The sequence below is a fragment of the Nicotiana tabacum genome, chromosome 10, assembly GCF_000715075.1.
Source record: "Nicotiana tabacum cultivar K326 chromosome 10, ASM71507v2, whole genome shotgun sequence".
In the NCBI taxonomy this organism is placed as follows: Eukaryota; Viridiplantae; Streptophyta; class Magnoliopsida; order Solanales; family Solanaceae; genus Nicotiana; species Nicotiana tabacum.
The window spans coordinates 103,023,686-103,030,679 of record NC_134089.1 but is presented as its reverse complement, the minus strand read 5'-3'; positions in this window follow the sequence as shown (position 1 = coordinate 103,030,679).

The following is a 6,994-nucleotide window of genomic DNA, read 5'->3' as shown; positions in this document are numbered from 1 at the left end:
ATGGTCATACGACGACATGCCAGGCTTAAGCACCAATCTAGTGGTTCAAAAATTGCCCACTGACCCGGCATTACCCCCCGTCCAGCAAAATTCAGGAAGATCAAAACCAACGTGAGTGGGAAGATTAAGGAAGAAGTGACCAAACAGCTGAATACTAAGGTTATTCGGGCCGCTCGATATCCTGATTGGTGGGCTAATGTGGTGCCAAAAAAAAAAGGAAAATCCGAGGTATGTGTTGATCATCGCAATCTAAATAGAGCAAGCCCGATGACGCTTTATGATCCACAGATAACGAAGGGAAATGCGTCGACATGGCTATCAATTCTGACGCAGTTAAGAGATATTATGATTTCTGGTAATTGTAATTGTTGTTTGTTTGTACTTAGCATTTATCAGAGAATGAAATGACGGAGGCAATTCTTTCTTCTATCCAAACACTTTGACCTTTGCTTCCCCTTTTGAGCCTTATTTACTTTCATACCCCTCTTTTGGAATCAGTAATGAAAATGAAAAAAGTAATGATAATAAGAACAAAAGAAAAGTCAAGAAAAAAAAACAAAAAACAAAGGAATGGGAACTACGTTGGACCTGATTCCTCAAAGAAGGATACGTAGGCGCCTCACGGCTCGGTCATAGTGTAACATAGTGTGCATAAGGTAACATAGTATGACAAAATAAAAATCCTCAAGCAAGAAAAACTGGGGCAGAAGTTGGCGCTTGTAATTTTGTCAAGAAAGTTTGATTCCAAGAGTTGTACTATTTTACCCCTAAGAATTATTTTTGAACTTTGGATACCCCCTTCTACTTTCAGCCATACACAAAAACCCCTATTAATGTCCAAAAAAGACCTCCCGATCAGTATCTGAGAAATGCTAAGTCAATTCAAATGGAAGTCGGGAATAACACTCTGATCCCCAGCAAAGAAGAAGATCATAAGCTGAAAATGAATTGATAGCCGAAAGAATCCCCAACAGAGAGAGTTATATCGGCAGCACTCCAATCCTCAGCTGAAAAATAAAATAAAATAAGAAAGTCTTATCGGTGAAAACCTTCAGAGGCACCATAAGGCGACGAGAGTTGAGAGAAATGAGAGAGTCTTATTAGTGAAAACCCCTCGAAGGGCACTATGAGGCGACAAGACAAGATTGGCGGGAAGGATCCGCATTTGGCAAAGAGTTGAGTGCTTGTTTATCCCCAGCAACATGAGGCCGTCTGGAAGGTTGATTGATACAAATAGACTGGGTTGATTAATCCGGAATGCACGACATGATCGTTGGAATCGGTTATATCATTCAGATAAGTTCTTTTCTTTCCTTTTCCCTAGCATTTGTTCAGAAAGACTTCTTCTTTTTTTCTATTTTTTGAAATCATCACTCTTTCATTTCTTGGTTTAAAAAACTTTACCTTCCCAGCAGTTTGTTTTTGAAAAGGATTTTCAGAGCTTACTACCAGTTGTCAAAATGATGCAAAGCAAAATGCGAATAGGACACGCCAAAGACAAGGCGATAAAGAGAAAAGAAGTTGGTCGCAAGACCAAATGATGAAAGGGGCCTAGATCCCAATACGACCAAATTTCCAAGGGAAGTTGGAGAAAAACAGGAAAACAACAGTTGAGAAAATTGTGGACCTAATTCCAAGAGGGCCCCCGGTAGATCATCGAGATGTAGGAGCATCCCCGACAGATTTTCGACCAAGTTCCAAGAGGGTCGGACAACATAGAGTGGGGAAGGGAGAAAGGGAAAAACCATCCCAGTAGGAGTATCATAACCAACCACCGCATTTTAAACTAACAAATTTTGTTTAAATTGAAACAGGTAAAGGAAGTGGCATTGATGACAGAAATGCATGCCATAAGGGAGACTGTCAAACTGGGGCAGAAAAATTTCCTTTCATTTGGAAAATTTTCTGGAAGTCAGATACCCATTCGGGGTAGAATGAATATAGCACCAGTCTCAAGGGAAGTGGTCTTTGAACCAGTTTTACCCCCAGCATAACAAGTTTTAATAAAAGAAGTTGTTCCCCAGCAGACAGAACAAAGGGATGACATTTGTGCTCAGAAAAGCAAAAACCATTATCATCCCCAGCAGCTTCCAGAAGAATGATGCAAAAATTTGAAGGGATAAAATTCCCCAGCAGCATTATCCTCAACAACGTTATCCCAAGAAGATAACACTTTTATTCCCAGCAGTGTTGAGAGAAAATAAATTCTAAAAAAAAAAAAAATTGAATTTGAAGGAGGGGAAGAAAGGAGACTCCCACAGTGGAATTATCCCCAGCAAGCAAGAACAAAGCAGAGCGGAGGATAAAAAATTGAAGAAGAAGTCAGGCGTCCACCTGGAGAATGAGGATGAAAAATTGAAGAAGAAATCAGGCGTCCACCTGGAGAACAAGGAAGAGAAATGGAAGTATTAGCAGTCAGGCGTCCACCTGGAGAATAAGGAAGAACAGTTGAAGTATCAGCAATCAGGCATCCACCTGGAGAACAAGGAAGAACAGTTGAAATATCAGAAGTCAGGCGTCCACCTGGAGAACAAGGAAAAGCACCAAAACTGGGGTAGACGATTTTCTGCCATTGTCGAAAATTTTCTCGGAAGAACGAGGAAATCAATTCAAGTTTTAAGAGATAGCAAGACATCACGATTCGAAGAAAAACAGTCGGAGGTAAGACAATTCTAAGATTTATAAAAATGGGATCATCCGCCCTCGAATAGGATATTGTTGGGTTCATCCGCCCTCGAATAGGATATTGTTGGGTTCATCCGCCCTCGAATAGGATATAATGGGTTCTTCCGCCCTCGAATATGATATTTTGGGTTCATCCGCCCTCGAATAGGATATAATGGGTTCATCCGCCCTCGAATAGGATATTTTGGGTTCATCCGCCCTCGAATAGGATATTTTGGGTTCATCCGCCCTCGAATAGGATATAATGGGATCATCCGCCCTCGAATAGGATATTTTGGGTTCATCCGCCCTCGAATAGGATATTTTTGGGTTCATCCGCCCTCGAATAGGATATAATGGGTTCATCCGCCCTCGAATAGGATATTTTGGGTTCATCCGCCCTCGAATAGGATATTGTTGGGTTCATCCGCCCTCGAATAGGATATTTTGGGTTCATCCGCCCTCGAATAGGATATTTTGGGTTCATCCGCCCTCGAATAGGATATTGTTGGGTTCATCCGCCCTCGAATAGGATATTTTGGGTTCATCCGCCCTCGAATAGGATATTTTGGGTTCATCCGCCCTCGAATAGGATATTTTGGGTTCATCCGCCCTCGAATAGGATATAATGGGATCATCCGCCCTCGAATAGGATATTTTGGGTTCATCCGCCCTCGAATAGGATATTTTTGGGTTCATCCGCCCTCGAATAGGATATTTTGGGTTCATCCGCCCTCGAATAGGATATTTTGGGTTCATCCGCCCTCGAATAGGATATTTTTGGGTTCATCCGCCCTCGAATAGGATATTTTGGGTTCATCCGCCCTCGAATAGGATATTTTGGGTTCATCCGCCCTCGAATAGGATATTTTGGGTTCATCCGCCCTCGAATAGGATATTTCGGGTTCATCCGCCCTCGAATAGGATTTTATTTTAAAAGTTGTTGAAGTCAGGAGCCCGCCTGAAAAGAGTAATGGCGATTATTTTCAAAGTTGTTGTTGAAATCAGGAGCCCGCCTGAAGAGAGGAAAGGCATTTTATTTTAGAAGTTGTTGTTGAAGTCAGGAGCCCGCTTGAAGAAAGGAATGACGTTTATTTCAAAAGTTGTTTATTTGAAGTTGGGAGCCCGCCCAGATAACAGAGGCATACATTTCAGTCTTTAAATTTTCAAGTATTGAAGTTGGGAGCCCGCCCATACAACAGAGGCATACATTTCAAGATCAAGTCAGAGGACAATAAAACAGAGGGTTAAAATTGGAATCCCCAGCAGGAAACAATAAAATTCCCCGGCACCGGGAAGCAGAAGGTTGCAACAAGAGGTCACAACACAAACTCAAGTGCATATGTCAAAAAGAAGAAAAGCACCGAAAAAATGCAAGCGGACAAGAAAGCAAGGCAACAAGAAAAATTGCAGTATAGCTTAACTTCTTGTTTTCTTTTAAGCATGGTGTAACAAGGAGATCGGTAAGCAGTAGTAATAGCATGCAACAACAGTAACAGTGCAGTCCAACGGTAGTCCCAGCTACCAAAGTTTCCGAACTACATTGACCTGATTCCTGTTTAGCCCAGGATATGTAGGAAACCTTTGAAGCAAAGGTTCGGTCAAATCTTTTTCAAAAAAAAAAATGCTTCAACGGAGTACTCGGATGGGCAAAAATCGCTCGCTTTATCTTTGCACGAAAACCCTTCGTGTCTTCGGGCAAAGAGGGGCAGCTGTAAGCACGTGATTTTTTCCCAATATGAGAATTACTCCCAAAAAATTCAAAAATAAAATGATTTTTCTTTGGTGTGCAATTTTGTGATATTTTGAATAATTATTTGTATTTGTCTGTTATTTGCTAAATTAATAAAAAAAAAATACAAAAATATGTCGCATTTGCATGTAGGATTTAATTCTATAATTGTTACTAATTAAATTTGTTTATAAAAAATTAAAAATTACAAAAATAGGCATCGTTTGCATTTTTAGCATTTAATGTCCAAATATACAATTTTATGCTTAATTATTACTTAATTGTGCGTTAATTGTTATTGAGAGTTAATTTGCACTTTTATAACTTAATTTAGTTCTTAATAATAGTTTAAGTATTTTTTATAATTTAGCTTTAGAGAAAGAAAAGAAGAAAAGAGAGCGAAAATATAAAGAAAGTCGGAATTGGGCCTCTTCTTCGATTTCAAGCCACCGGCCCAAAAAATGGCCCAATCTTCCCTACGACCCAGTCCATTTCGAGCTGGGTCGACCCAGTCCATAATCCAAAAGACCCAAACCCCTTTGTCTTACATTTTACAACACAAAACAAAAGAAAAAAGAAGAAAAAAACCCTAAAAAGACTAAGAAGTCATCCGCCCCCCTCCTATCTTCTTCTTCTTCCTCAAGTTTCTCCAAGGTCATCCATGGCTTCCCCCTCAAAGCTCAACCATGGCTGCCCAACGTCACACACACACACGCACGTCACCCTCACGACCCCGGCTCAACCAAACGACCTCCAAACGCGACCGAACCAACAACCAATCCGTCGAGCTCCACCATGAAAGCTCACAGTTGAGATTTCCGCGACTAATTCTGTCTCCGAGCTGCTGCATCGTGCTCATCAACTTCAACACCAAGCTCCCCGCGACTGCCCGTCACAGCTTCTGCCATCGTCATCCATGGTGGTTGCTTTCATCTTCTTTGTTCTTCGTCAAAGCTCGAGCTTCGACCTCCATCCATGGCTGTCGTAGATGCGTCTTCTTCGCTAATCGAGCTGCTGCTGCCTTCTGCTTGTGACGGGCTGCCATTTTTCGTTTTTAAACGATGCCAAACGACCACCTTCTTTGGTCGTCCGTTCGTGGTCGTCTTCGGCGTCAAGTTATCTTGGTGCGAGATTCGTTTCCGGATAGATTGTTTCCATCCAAGTTCATCGTCATTCGCTCGATGCTTGGGTCATCAAAACAGTCCGTACGTATGTCGTTCGATCCGGTTAGTAGATTTTGAGTTTTTTGTTTGTCCGTATTTTGTTTTGATATTTTTCGAATCTAAAATCAGCGAATGTTTGTTTTGTTCATGTCTATGCTTAGATATTTGATTTTTGGTTTTGTTCATGTTCATGTTGTTTGTTAAATTAATTTTCAGATTTCAAAATAGAAGTTTAATTAGTTGTTTTCATATTCATTTCATGTTTGTATTATTGTTTAAGTGAATATTTGTTAGTTTGATGTTTGTTAGATTCAAATTGAAATTTAATTAACTATTTCTTCAATTTGTTTCATGTGTTTATGTATTGTTAGAAATTGTTAATATTGTTAAGTTCAAGTTTAAGTTCATAATTGTTTCTTCGTCGATCTTGTTATTTGTCTAAAGAATTTAGTTGTAATAAGGGAAGTATGTTGGTTTTAATCATTTGAATCCATCGTTTTTATTTTTAGATTTAATTCATGTTCATATTATGTTTGTTTGTTCTTGAATCCGAAATTTGTATAGCTTGGTTTCTTGTTTACCATTTGTGATTATTTCTTGAATTTATCTCATAAAGTTTAATATAGGAATTGTTGGTTGTAATGTTGTTAGAATTGATTTTAAGTTCAATATGATTGAAGTTAGAAATCTAAATATACTTGTTTGTTGTAGTTGTTGAATCCGAAAATAGGATTGTTTGTTGCTAAAATATTGTTCAATCAAATTTTAGTTGTTCTTTGTTGTTCAATTTGTGTTCATGTGATTTGTTGTTGAAATATTATTAAAATCGTGTTCATGTGATATTGTTGTTATGATGTTCATCCGTGTTCATATTGTTGTTTGAACATTGTTAGAAATTGATCATATTGTCTATATTTTGGTTAAGTTTGATTAATTGATGTGTTATAGCTGATGGGTAGTTTGGTAAATTTGTAGTACGTTCAGGGGTAGTTTGGTAATTTCAGTAAGGTCGTGAGGGGAAGTTTAGGAATTGTACATTTTGAAATTGTTTATTTGAAGCATGAGGGACAAAATGAAATGGGGTGAGTTGTGATATAGTTGTTTAATATAAAGGGGGGACAAGATTTAATTTAAAGGGGGAATCTTGCATTATTTTAAATGAAGCATGGGGGACAAAATATAATGGGGTGGTGTGATATGTTTATTTAATGTAATGGGGATGAGTGGAAAGATAATGGGTTGGGTAGAGAAAAAGTATTGATTTAATTGATTAAAAGATTTATGGGATGGGATTATATATATGAAGTCTTGAACACAAGACAAGAACAGAAATAGGGAGAGAGATACGAAAAAAAATACACACACAGATAGAGAGAAAAAAACGGACAGAGAATAGAAGAGAGAAAAATTCCGAAAAATATTTAAGCTTTCAAAA